This window comes from Vigna angularis, chromosome 7 (assembly GCF_016808095.1).
Source record: "Vigna angularis cultivar LongXiaoDou No.4 chromosome 7, ASM1680809v1, whole genome shotgun sequence".
NCBI classification, from domain to species: Eukaryota; Viridiplantae; Streptophyta; class Magnoliopsida; order Fabales; family Fabaceae; genus Vigna; species Vigna angularis.
The window spans coordinates 28,045,414-28,060,565 of record NC_068976.1 but is presented as its reverse complement, the minus strand read 5'-3'; positions in this window follow the sequence as shown (position 1 = coordinate 28,060,565).

Here is a 15,152-nt window from a genome sequence, read left to right as displayed (position 1 = left end):
ATTAGGAATGACGAAAAAATTAATTTATAAACGGATCGTGTGCGGGTATCATACTACTTTTACGTATTCGTTAATAGCAAAAAATTAAAATTAAAATTTAATTTATATTTTATTAAGTTAAATTTAATTAAAATTAAAATTAATTTATATTTTACTGGGTTAAATTTAATTAGAATAAATTTTAATTTATATTATATATTTAATAAGTTTTTTGTATTTTGTTTAGATTTTATTTTAAAAATTTATAAAATATCTCTTTAAATATTTGTGGGTACCCATGAATATTCGCGTGCTTTAAAATATTCATGAGCTTTTTTAAATGGATATCCAAGAATAACGGGACGGGTAACAAATAAACTTTTTTATTGTAAGTAAATATTATTCGTGTTCAACCTAACCTAACACATTATCATTCCTAAACATAATCAAACTTTAAAATGTGAATGAATTTCAAAATCTTGTTATACTTTAAGGATAAAAAACATAATTAACCCTAAATACATAAGTGAATAATAAATTAATATATATAAATGATAATATTAGATTCAACAATAAATTATATATATTTTTTGAAAAACTGATTTTAATGTCATATATATATATATATATTGATAAAACTTCATAGTACTAAAGGAGGCTTTGACCACTACAAAATATATAAAAAAGTTTTTTTGGTTTTAGTATTTTTGTATATGTGATATATTCTCAAAAAATTTTACATATTTGTTTGACATCTTTAAAATATTTATTAAAGATTCGTTATTAATGTCATTGTAAATACTAACCATTAATTCGATTAAAGACTTATATTAATAACGAAGCTAAGAATCAATAATAAATCAGAGTTCAATGGAACTTAAATAGTTACTCATGTCAAAATGTGCAAAAACTTTTTATTAGCTTATGATTAGAAGATGTCTTAGTCTACTGAACTTAAACTATCAATGAAACAAGACAATCTATATTATATCATATATTTCTTTAATTAATACACAAATTCAACCATGTAATTACAAGCTTGTCAACTTCAATATGCAAATCATTAGAACTACATTTCATAATATCTTACATTACTTAAATAGATTAAACCAATGATGCTTAACATTGTCATATGTCAATAATGACATGTGGAAGGGAGGGACAAATGTCTCAAATAAAAGAGATTGAACATTTTATATTTTATAGAACTTTCCAAACCGCATCTCATCTCATTTTCTCAGAATCTGTATCTCTCTAAAACTCAAGTCTCTTCTTTTCTTCTCCTTCTCTCTAGAAATTCTTCATCTCATTTCATCTTTTCAATCATCATACCACACTTAATCACCCCTGGTATCAAGAACTTCAATTTTTACCAATCAAAGTCTTATTTAGAACAGGTAAGTCTCAATCTCTAGGGTTCTTGTAGGATTCTGAAACTTTCTGACACATACAAGTCACATTTATGGTTGCATGTGTTCATCAACTTCTTCTTCTTAATTCTGATCATTTTTCTAGTATTTTGGGTTGGTCCGTTATCGAAAATCGGTGAACTGTAGGTTCTTGAAATTTTATGGTGTTAAGAGAAAATTTCTGAAGTGGTAGAGCTGTTCAGTCCGGTTAAGAGGTAAGGGAAGCTATATAATTTAATTACTTAGTTTTGATGTATGAAAATGTTGTTTGATGATGTTGTATGTATCTGAAATTGAATGATTTGGTGTTCGCTGCTGTTGGTGTGGAATATTGATGCTGTATTCATGATGATTGTGTTTCTGCATGATTATGGTTCAGTGGCCGAGTGAAATTGGAAGGAAGTGTGGTAGTGAAAATGGGGGAAATGTGTTCGATTTGAGTTTGGTCTGCATAAGACATCTAATTCTCGGTTATTGAGTTCATGATTCTGCAGAATTGAATCTCAAATCTGTGATGAAACTCTCTTAATGATGTTAGAAAGGTTTAAACAATCTTAATCAAGTGTAAATGAAGTATTGGATATATGTTTGGAGGATTAGAAGTTGGAAGATTGTAGTGAAATTGGTAAGGATTGGTGTTGATCATAATTCTGCAGTTGATCATAATTTTGCAGTTATTCTGCAGAATTATGTAGTTCGCTGAGGGTCTTTAATTGACCGTTCGACTTCTCTCTGGTACTCGGTCTTAACTGAGTTCTACTTTTGTGGATTCTTAGTTAATGATCGATCGGTCTTGTGTTGATATTCAAGTGAATATAACAGTCGGTCCAGACATAATATTTTATTGTAAACAACGTTCGGTCTATCATAGGCTTTAACTGTTATTGACCGCTCGATCATGTACTGTCTTAGTAGTGCTCGGTCTTATACTAAGCGCTCGGTCTCAGTAGTGCTCGGTCTTGTACTAAGCATTATGTCTCGTCATAATACTCAGTCATGTATTTGTATTAGGTACTATTGGTGTTCGGCTTAAGCCAATAGTGTTCGGCCTGAGCCAATGACATTCGGTCCAAGACAATAATGTTCGTTCTAATTTATAAGTGTTCGGTCTAAGATTCAAGTTCTCAGGTTTAACTTTAGTATTTGGTTGTTCTAGTGTTCAATCCCAAAATCGTGTTCGCCTCATGCTTGAGTCTTACTCTTTAAATGACCGTTCGGTCATGTTCACATATGGGGAGGGTTTTACCGTCCGGTCTTGTTCATAAGATTTGTTGATCTTTCCGTTCGGTCGTGCTCAAGGCTGATGTTTGTTTTACTGTTCGGTTTGATGTTATTTAAATGTGTTATGGATAAGGAAATATGTTGGTATTGAGGTATGATATTTATAATGTGATATGAAAGAGAATTCCAAGGAGGAATGTCTTAGTGGTGGTTTCAATGTGGTGAAAGTATGAATATGGTAAGACTAAGCTGGCGTTCATCTTGACATTCTAATGGTCACCGAGTCTCAAGTAGAGAATGGTGGCGCATGTGGTGAGAATAGTAGGAGGCCTGGTCGCGTATAGCTTGGGGTTCCAGCTAACGGACTAAACTCATGTGTAGTTTGCGGTTTCCAGCTACAGTGAGAGATGAAGGGCTAACCTCGTGTGGTGGCTTGGGTTTCCAGCTATGGTATTCATGAGGTTTCTAGTTTACCTTTCCACGAGTGCAAGAACGACCATAACTACATATTCATACAGTCCAAACAGTCAGAGTAAAAGTGGTCGGTTATAACATGCTTGTATGATTTCTGTAGATGTATGATTGTATTATATGTTTCTATGAATTGTATGTTTATATAGTTAATTAAATTACACTAGCTTACCCTTATTTTCCTGTCTGGTCATGTTGTCCGTTCGGTCATATTTGTCATTGCAATGATCACCCTTTGGGTGTGAGCAGAAGATGAGGAGTGTTATCTGGAGCAGGCGCTGACAGAAGAGGATGATTTTCGTTATGAGTAAGACCGTTCGGTCTTGTTCTTGTTTTCGTTTTCAGTGTAGGACCGTTCGGTTGATACACTTCTTGTATGACCGATCAATATGCTTTTATGGTTTGTATCAGTGTAGGTTTCTGTAAAGTTTTTAATTTATGGTTATTTTAGGATAACTGTAAGTTAGCTTTATTTTCTGTAACTGTTTTGTTTTATTATAAATGTAAGAACTCTTAAATATAGTTTACAACTATATTTTTAGGATGTTACATCATCACATCATATACCATACTTTTTTACTTCATTATATTGTATCACAATATCATACATATTATCCTTTCACTTCATTATATTGCATCAGAATTTAAAAATAACTCATAAAACACAAAACATTTTATAACAATTGTTAGAAATAATAAATCTTGTCGAGTTTCACCATATATCCATACTTAAAAATATAACTCATAAAAAAACTAATATGATAAATTGCTACTTTTATTAAGAACTTAAGCTGAAAAGAAATATCTTATTTCGCTTAAAAGTTCAAAAATCACAATAACTTTAACTAAAATTATCAGCTTCACATTAGGTCACTAAAACAACAGTAACTATTTTCTAGACATATATTTTAATTGATTTTAAGGCCATTGCAAAGCTAAAAACCAAGGAAAAAACTTTAATGAAGACTACTAAGCACAATTCGAAAAGCATTGATTTTCTTAGTGCATAAGTGAAATTAACAAAATTCTTTCTCCACTTGTTTTTGGGTCTAAATATGCTGAACACATTTTTATCTGTTGAGAAGAGCGAATTACAATTAGTTAAAGTGTATTCAAGTTTAAGAGTGATGTTAGTTCTGTTGGTTCAAACAAGTATAAACAAGATATACAAAGCAGAGATAACAAAAAAGGAAACAAAATAATGTCTAGTATTTCTGTTCACAACAACATACAACTTACATCATTCACATTACAGTAAAATAACAAAAGAAAATAACCCTCCATAACTGTTGAGCAGTTATGCACAGTTATGCACAAAAAGAAAATAAAACTGTAATGAAGAGTCAACTATAACAGTTCTCCACCTTGACACTTCAATGCAGTTTGTACAACTATTCCCATGAAATCAAACATGACTAAAACCCACCATGCTTAAGCATTTTTCAAACTTATTTCTAGGTAACACTTTAGTTAACATATCTGCTGGATTGTCACTAGAGTCAATCTTCACCACTTCAATAGCACCTGAATCAATCACATCTCTAATGAAATGTAGTTTAACATCAATATGCTTGGTCTTTGAATGATACATTTGATGATTGACTAGATGAATAGCACTTTGGCTATCACAAAAGATCTGTACACTATTATGTTTGAATCCAAGTTCAAAGAGCATTCCCTTTAGCCATAAACCTTCTTTTACCCCTTCAACCAAAGCATTATATTTTGCTTCTGTGGTAGACAAAGCTACAACAGATTGGAGATTTGCCTTCCAACTCACAGCTGTTCCAAACAGAGTAAACACATAACCTGAGAGAGATTTTCTAGTATCAGGACATCCAGCATAGTCAGCATCAACAAAACCTTCAATGATGGATTTAAAATTACTCTTTCTCTGATATAGAAGACCAGAGTTTAGAGTTCCATTCACATATCTGAGAATCCACTTCAGAGCTTCCCAATGAGCATGTGCAGGTTCTGCCATGAACTTACTCACAACACTAACAACATGTGCAAGATCTGGTCTAGTGCAAATCATTCCATACATAATGCTGCCTACTCCACAAGCATAAGGAATAGGTTCCATCTTCTTCCTATCATCATCACACATGATGTCTTGACTCCTTGAGAGTTTCATGTGATGGGCTAGAGGTGTGCTCACTAGTTTAGCTTTATACATTCTAAACCTTTCCACAATCTTTTTCATATAAATCTTTTGAGACAAAAATAAAGTACCTTGCAGCTTATCTCTGATGATATCTACTCCAACAATTCGACTAGCTTTTCCAAGATCCTTCATTTCGAATTCTGAATTTAGTGCATGCTTTAGATCATTAATCATCCCTTGGTCTTTGCTTGCTACTAGAATATCATCTACATACAACAATATATACAACCAAACTCCCTTTTCGAGTATATAGACACAACTATCATAGCTACATCTCTTGAAGTTCAACTTCATTAAGAAGTCATCAAACTTCTTGTACCACTGTCTGGGACTTTGTTTTAGACCATACAATGATTTTTGCAAGAGGCATACCTTATCATCAACTGCAAATCCCTCAGGTTGACTCATATAGATTGTTTCCTCTAAGTTTCCATGTAGAAAAGCTGTCTTGACATCCAATTGCTCCAAATATAAACCAAACTGATTTACAATTGACATCAAAATTCTCACTGAACAGTGTTTCACCACAGGTGCAAAAATCTCATTGTAATCCACACCTTCGACTTGAGTAAACCCCTTTGCCACCAATCTTTCCTTAAATCGAGCCTTCTGAACTCCTGGAATCTCACCCTTCTTCTTGAAGATCCATTTGCATCCAATCACCTTTTGGCCCTTAGGTAACTTTACAAGTCTCCAGGTGTTATTTTTTCTAAGTGATTCAAGTTCTTCTTCCATTGCACACAACCAAAGCTTTTGTTGTTCACTCTCAAGAGCCTCTTTGAAATTTCTTGGTTCATCTGGTTCATTTATCTCTTCAGCTGTATTCAAAGCATAACATATTAAATCAACTTGTCCAAATCTCTGAGTTGGTTTGGAGATTCTTCTTTCCCTGTCACGAACAAGTTGATAGTCATTGGTGGCTTGATTGGAAGATGAGTGCTCAATGTTACGTGATGAACTTTCTGGGCCATCATTAAGATCTTGTTGAGTTTTATCAATAGGAGTCTCCACCTCAAATTGTAATTTCTCCATCCCTGATTCCATCCCTGATTCCTGGTTTAAAGTATGCATTCCCATCCTTGCTTCATTAAAGATTACATCTCTGCTAATTATGAGTTTTGGTGGTTTTGGATCTAGCCTCCACAATCTGTATCCTTTAACACCTTCTACATATCCAAGGAACACACATTTCTCAGCCCTGGCTTCTAGCTTGTCTTTCTTTACATGAGCATAAGCCAAAGCTCCAAATACCTTTATATTTGAGTAATCTGCAGGTTTACCACTCCAAACCTCCATTGGTGTTTTATTCTCTATGGCAGATGATGGACTTCTATTTATCAGATAAACTACTGTGTTGACAGCCTCACCCCAAAATACTTTAGGTAATCCAGCACTCAAGATCATGCACCTGACCTTCTCAAGAATGGTTCTATTCATCCTTTCTGCAAGACCATTTTGTTGTGGAGTTGCAGCCACAGTTTTATGTCTCTTAATACCATGATTAGCACAATAGCTATTAAAGATATCAGAGACAAATTCAAGTCCATTATCAGTCCTTAATACCTTTAACTTAGACTCCTGCTGATTTTCAGTTTGAATATGCCAATCTTTAAATTTCTGAAACGTTTCAGTCTTATTTCTCAATATATAAACCCATACCCTTCTTGAGTAATCATCAATAATACTCAAGAAATAGGATCCTCCTCCATGAGTTTGAGTCCTAGATGGACCCCATAAATCTGCATGAACATACTTAAAAGGTCTTGTGGAAGTGTGCTTACCAACTCCAAATTTCACTCTATGAGCTTTTCCCAAAACACATTGATCACAAAACTTCAACTTATGAAGTTTATCACCCATGAGCAGTTGTTGATTCTCCAATTTGAATAATCCCTTCTCACTTATATGACCCAGCCTCAAATGCCATAATCTTGTCTTGTCTTCCATGGACTGACTTGCAATAAATGCATGAGATATAACAGTGGATCCATCCAAGATATACAAGCCATTAACACGACTACCTTTGGCAATTACAGATGCTCCTTTGGTCACCTTCATGAACCCATTCTCAACCTTTGTAGAATATCCCATAAGATCAAAAGCACTTATGGAAATCAGATTCCTTTTCAGTTCTGGAACATACCTCACTCCTTGTAACAACATCTCATGATTATCAAACATTCTCAGTCTAATCACTCCAATTCCCTGCACTTTACAGGCTTTATTGTTCCCAAGAAGCACTGTTCCACACTCCTTCAAAACAAGATTCTCAAAATAATCTTTGATTGGACACATATGATATGTGCAACCGGAATCCATAACCCAACTTTTCTGGGAATCATTCGATGAAGCCACCAAAACTCCAGCAGATTCATAGCCAGATTCATAGTCATCTGAAGCCTCTGCAACATCAACAATTTCTTTCACCTGAGAGTCTTGGTCATTATTCTCAGGACAATACTTCTTAATATGACCAATTTTCTGACATTTGAAACATCGAACCTGCTTCTTGATTTCTTGCTTCACCTTGCCTGATTTTCCTTCTCTCTTCTTCCACTTTATTCTTGAGACTGCAAGCCCAGAAGATATTTCTTCCATATTCTTGGAATCTTGAAGTTTCTGAAATTCCTTGGTTCTGATGGAAGTGATGACTTCTTCCAACGTAATCACTTGATCTTTCCCATACAGTAAAGCATCTCTGAAATGCTCAAAAGTTTTAGGCAAAGCATTTAGAACAATCACAGCTTTATCTTCATCTTCAAGTTTTACCCCGATGTTCTCAAGATCATCAATGATCTTGTTAAAATCAGAAATTTGTTCTTCAATGGATCTTGACTCCATCATCTTGAACGAGTATAGTTGTTGTTTCAAGCACAATCTATGAGCTAATGATCTAGTCATGTATAATGACTCCAATCTTGCCCATATGCCTGTTGCACTTCTTTCCTTGGCAACCTCTCTGAGAGCCTTGTCACCCAGACATAAGATAATGGCACTTCTGGCCTTATCAATCATGTTCTTCTTTTCCGCTTGTGATAAGACTGGTGACATACTTTCTTCACCCTTCAAGGCTTCATCACAACCTTGCTGAATCAAGATAGCTTCCATCTTGATCTTCCATAACCCAAAATCATTTGATCCATTGAACTTCTCAATATCAAATTTTGCTGCCATTGTTTCTTGGTGAAGAAAAACAGTCTTGCCTTGTTTATCCCCACAGACGGTGCCACTTGTTGGTTCAAACAAGTATAAACAAGATATACAAAGCAGAGATAACAAAAAAGGAAACAAAATAATGTCTAGTATTTCTGTTCACAACAACATACAACTTACATCATTCACAAACAAAAGAAAATAACCCTCCATAACTGTTGAGCAGTTATGCACAGTTATGCACAAAAAGAAAATAAAACTGTAATGAAGAGTCAACTATAACAAGTTCTTTAGATGAAATTCACTCACTGAATTTTTCATTAGCTGAGAAAATTTGTGCAAAATTTATCATTTTCAGAACTTTCAAAAATCCATTCAAAACATCAACTTCCAAAACCAGCCTGTAAGATCAGGTTTTTCCACCTCATTTATATATTATAATTTGGCCTTATCTTTAATCGATGTGGAACTTCCAAGAAACATACATTCCAAAATGTTTTAACAAACATACATTCCAAAATGTTTCAACAAAAATACATTCCAAAATGTTTCAGATGTTTGACTTTAACCACTTGCTGCGTCATTTCACAATCACACTGCAAAATCAATTATTCAACTATAAGCAAATCTAATAATAGAATAGAATCTAAACTTTATCATTTAACCTTCCTAGTTGCCTCAACCAAGTTAAATTATCCATCTTCAAATATTTTATACAAAATTACTAAGATAGAGTCCTTACGCTTACTTTGCTCATGAGACTGTAAATGCAAGCATATAATATAGGCATGCAAACTTTCCTTCGTGCAACTAAATCAAAAAAGGATAAAGAGAAATTCTCTCCAAACAAAATTCAACTCATAACTTTTGTTTTCTTTTTGCTATCTCTACTGAGACAAACTCGTATTTTGAGAGGAATACACATACAACTTAAAAGTATGGAAAAAATTAGATCAAAATATATGTAAATAAGTTTTATAAAATAAAATTTAAATAATTATTCTTTTTATTTATAAGTTTCTTAACTTAAATAATATAATATTCATATTTAATATCATTTTAATAATTTCTACTTTTAGAAAATTAACTTAGTTCTTACAATAATTATAGTTTTATAATTAATTATAAAATATACTTAAACATGTTTTAATTTTGGTCTCTTCCAAATTTTATCTTTGTTTTTAAGATTGAAATTTTTTTCCCTAGTAGTATGTGAGATGTTAATTATTTGTTGGTGAATGAAAACTGAAATAACCATTTTAATTAATAGTACAACATTACCAAATCCGAAATCCTAAATCCGAGCAGTGCATTTCATATTTTCAAACAATGTCATTCTATTTTAGAAAACATAATTCCAAATAATAGAATTATTGACATCTTTTTATTTGTTATACCAATCTGAAATACAAAGCTAGGTTTTAAAATACTCATTTTAAAATGAATTTAATTACTTTTTAGAATATTTGTTTCATAATACTATTTTATTATTTTCTGGAATACTCACTACAGGAAGAAAGAGGTATTATATGGATCATGGCCGAATGAGTTTGTGTTCCGGACTATGTTTCAGCAAGGAGGCTTTCTTTTTGCACCTCTAATTTTTTTTTCACTCCCAAATTTTATTGTGATACAAAATGTTCCTTCCAAATATATATATATATATATATATATATATATATATATATATATATATATATATATATATATATATATATATATATATATATATAAATTAGATAAGTAGTAATTGCAACTTACCAATATTTACTGCAAAGTAGTATATTTATTGAGAACTTGCACCTTCAAGTTATTTTTAATTTCAGAAGTAATAACATTTTTTCTCTTCTTCAATTTGAACTTTAGCTTTCTTTCTCTTTGAACGACGTTCAACTTCAAGTTTCTTCTTCTTTGAACGACTTCCTTATTTTTTTCATCTTCGTTTGAAATAGGTATACGTATTCACTTCGTTTTTCTTTGTTTATACTTTTGTTTTGTGAATTAAAATTTGATAGTTTTTTTTATTACATTATATATATATATATATATATATATATATATATATATATATATATATATATATATATTTAAAATCTAGTTTATAAAAATATTTATCAAATTTCAAAAGTCATAGGTAAATAGTTTTAATAATAACTAGATTTTGAAATTCAGTTTAGAGCAGTATCGAATTTCGAAATTCGGTTTAGAGAAGTGCTAAATTTCAAAAAAATTGGTTAAGTAACTCAATTGATTTAGGAACTCATCAGATTTCAAAATTCGATTTATAAACTTATTGGATTTCAAAATCTAATTTACAGGCTCACCTGATTTGAAATTCAGTTTAGCAATCTCCCAATTTTGAAATCTGGTTAAGTATTCTCTCAAATTTCAAAATTCGATATTGTTTTTATTAATTTTTAAAAAATTTACCTTTTTACATTTATTTTTTTTCTTTTGTTTTTGTTTTTGTTTTTTTTTTAAAAATTTATGTCCCTAATTTTGTTTTATGGATTTTTTTTTATCTCTAGTTATTATTATTGAACAAGTAAGATATTCTATCTTGATGTCATGTTGTAGGTTGTTATAGTTTAAGATGGAAGATATTCCTTTAAGTTTTATGAAATCATAAGTAAATTGTAGCTTCATGTCATGTTTCTCTCTTTTTATAAATGAAATGTGCGAAGGAGATTACACAAATAAATTTTTATCAGATTTTTCTAACACGTGATTAATTTAATTTAGTAGGTTTGAGAGATTACTTTTGATTTTGCTTTTGTTGCTATCATTATAAGATGTGATAAAGCTAATGATCAAAATGAGAGAAAGATGTATGTATTGTTAGGATGTAAAAGGAGTGGAAAGTATAGAAAATACAAATTTGATGTTCAACCTAGTATATCCAACATAAGAAAATGCGATTGTTCTTTTAGATTGAGAGACAAACTTAGTTTTAATGGAAATAGGTGGGTATTGAAAGTAATGTGGAAATATCATAACCATGATTTGTTAGAGACTTCAGTTGGTCACCCTTTTGTTGGGAGGTTAACATCCATTGAACACTCATTGCTTGTTGATATAACCAAGAGTCAAGTGAAGCCTCTAAATATTCTCCTTACACTCAAAGAAAATAATGAGTGTAATGTGACAACAATCAAGCAAGTATATAATATAATATATACTTACATATGATCATTAAAAGGTTGACAAATTGAATTATAATAGTTAATGATGATGTTAAAGTGTGATAAATACTTCCACTAGAGTAGATGTGTCAATGAATCTGAAGTGGTAAGTGACATCTTTTGGACATATCCCAATACATGAAAATTATTGAATGCATTTAATATTATTTTCTTGATCGATAACACCTACAAAACCAACAGATATTGATTGTCATTACTTGAGATATTTGAGGTCACATCAAAAGGGTTGACTTTCTCAGCTACCTTTGTATTCTTATCACGTGAACAATAAAATAACTTCACTTGGATTCTGGAAAAACTAAGAGGATTATTTATGACATATAAGGGTGGTCCAAGAGCTATTGTTAACAACAAAGACTTAACTTTAATGAATGTCATTGACACTATATTTCTTCAATGCTATAGTTTCCTATGTCTTTTCCACATTCTAAAAAATGTGCAAGTCAAGTGCAAAATGCTAGTAAATTCTGTTGACGTATGTGATGTTTTCATGGATGCATGTGAAAGTGTTATGGATTGTGAACATGAGTAAAGTTTAGTAATTGTGTTGTTCACCTTCATCATGTTTGTAACTCATGACCTTTATTCTTTGAATATGTTAATGAATCTTGGATCCTTCTGTATAAGAAATACTTTGTAAAGGCGTGGGCAAATCTTGTAATGCATTTAGGAAACACAACATCAAAAAAGTATGTTTGAATCTTATTTTATTTTTTTAGATGTTTTATGATATTGTTCATGTCATTTGTATTAGGGTTGAGTTTGCTCACTAAAACTTGAAAAAGTATTGGGAAGTAGTATGGCTTAACTTTATGCATTCAAAAGAAACTTGCTCAATTGTTTAAAAAATGTTGACATTGTAAGAAAAGTGACAATCAAACATAAGTTACTTGAAATTACTTGTCCTACTATGACATCAATGGTACCTCCAATGCATAAAATTAAAATGAAGGGTGTATAAAAGACTAAAGTTGATCGATCTCAAAGGTCAACAAAGTGTGAACCCTCATATTTCGAGCATGTAGATGCCTTGCATTCCAAACATGATAGTTCTTCAACAAAGAAAGACATGTAATCTAAGGCTAAATTCACTAGTGCAGAAAGTGCTTTAGACGTCTGTTCTTTTGACTTTTTGACGTCCGACCTGTACCTGACGTCTTTGTGGGTGACGTTACTCAGACGTCGGGAGTATACCTCGGACGTCTATATAGACGTCCGATGTGGTCAGACCCGACGTCTATGTAGACGTCCGAGGTATACCCTCAACGTCTATGTAGACGTCCAAGGGATACAACCGACGTCTGTGTAGACATCGGATGAAGCCACCCCCCGACGTCCATATGCCTGAAACGGTTTGTTTAGGGGTTAGGGGTTGGACGTCGGTTTGTGCACTACCAGACGTCTATAGACGTCCGTTGGTGCATTAACTGCTCAAGTTTCCATACGCTGGGAAATCATTTATAGTGCAAAACAACATTGCACGCAAACGGAACTATTCCTCAACATGTGAATCAAACACGTCGACCCCTTCTTCCCACAACAATTTCAAATCATCAATTAAAGGTTTTAAGTAAACATCAATGTCATTTCCAGGTTGTCTAGGACCCGATATCATCATGGACAACATCACATATTTTCTCTTCATGCACAACAAAGGAGAAAGATTGTATATCATCAACATAACTGGCCATGAACTATGTTTTCTACTTAAGTTTCCATAAGGATTCATACCATCAGTTGCAAGTGCAAGTCTTAAGTTTCTTGGATCTGCACCAAATTCTGGAAATTTGTCATCAATCTTTTTCCATTATGGTGAATCAACAGGGTGTCGAAGAAGATTATCGCACTTTCTTTCGTCAAAGTGTCATTTAAGGTTCTTTGCATCTTCTTTAACAAATAACATACGTTTGAACCTAGGTATTATAGGCAAATACCACATCACCTTAGTAGGTGCACCATCATTACCTTCATTAGTAGTGTTTCTGTCAGATTTCTTTTTAAAACGGGATAAACCACATGTTGGACAATATTTTAGCGAAGCAAACTCCTTTATGTACAAAACACAATCATTAGGACAAGCCTGTATCTTTTGATATTCAAGACCCATTGGACATAAAAAAATTTGTGCCTCGTAATTACGAATAGGTAGAGTATTATTTTCTGGAAGCATCTCCTTCAACAACTCCAACAACTCTGTGAAACTTTTATCGGTCCATCCATTCCTTGCTTTTAAACTAAACAACTTTAAAGTTGCAGACAGACGTGTAAAGTTCGAGCATCCTGGGAACAACAGTTGCTCTGAATCATTTATAAGAGAATCATACAAATTAGCTCTTCCAAAATTATCTTCACAAACATCACGTATCATGTCCTCTAAATGATCACTCATCCATTCTTCCACATGATCCGTTCCTCGTGACGTGGTAGGCTGGTCCAGTACTTCTCCATGTCAAGTCCAAACGGTATAAGTCGTCATTATGCCGAACATGAATAGATGGTCACGCACATTGCCTAAGTCTTGACGTATTTGATTAAGACAACAAACACAAGGACAAAAATATGTCCCGTTCACAGACTTAGCATTTTGTTCAACGTATTGCAAGAACTCCGAAACACCCTTATCATATTCTTCACTGATGCGACGTTCATTCATCCAGCTTCGATCCATACTATGTTCGTAAAATCATCAATTTAAGTTTTTTAACTCTCACAAGGTTAGGCCATACCCATTCAAAAAAATTATTTTTCATAATTTGCTAAGACACGTGCAAAGAAGTTTACATCATAAATTTGATAAGATTTCGGCAGCATTTCACATTGATCTCCGAAATACACGAAATGAGAGTAGTCAACGATGACCACAATCAAATATGCATCCGGAGAACAACACAAATACTGAATCGAAATTTTATCAATCTTATCCATAAACTCCAACTTACATGTTATTGCAAATTATGAAAAATAATTTTCTCAAACTGTTTGATCGGACAATTCAAAATTTAATACAAACGATTAAAAGATTAATCGTTTGTGTTAAATTTTAAACGGGAACTAAGTTTCACTCAATGATTTGATACTTATAATCTAACATGCCAATTATAATAACACAACTATCACATGCATATTCAAAAGCCAATAACACGTGCAGACCTTAAAGTAAAAAACATGCATACGCAAAAGCTAGTAAAATGTATACACAAAACCCAATAACATGCATACAAAAAAATTATCAGCAAAGAAGCTAACCTTTTTAGCAGATTCAAAAAGAAATGGAGGGAAATGGAGGAGTGCACGACCTAAAATGTAGGCCAAAAAGAGTAAAAAACGCCACCCAAGAACACGCCAGAATATGCACCAAAACGCACCGAAAACGATTTTTAATCGGTTCAAATCAAAGATATTTCATCAAAGAGTAATTTAATCGGAGTAAAAATAAATTTAAACGGTCCAAAAGAGAGAAAACTCACCTGAAAATGCAATGCCGCAGAGAGAAAACGCGGGGAAGACGATGAACAATGAGCGTAACTCCTCGCGGGTTCGCGATTTTAA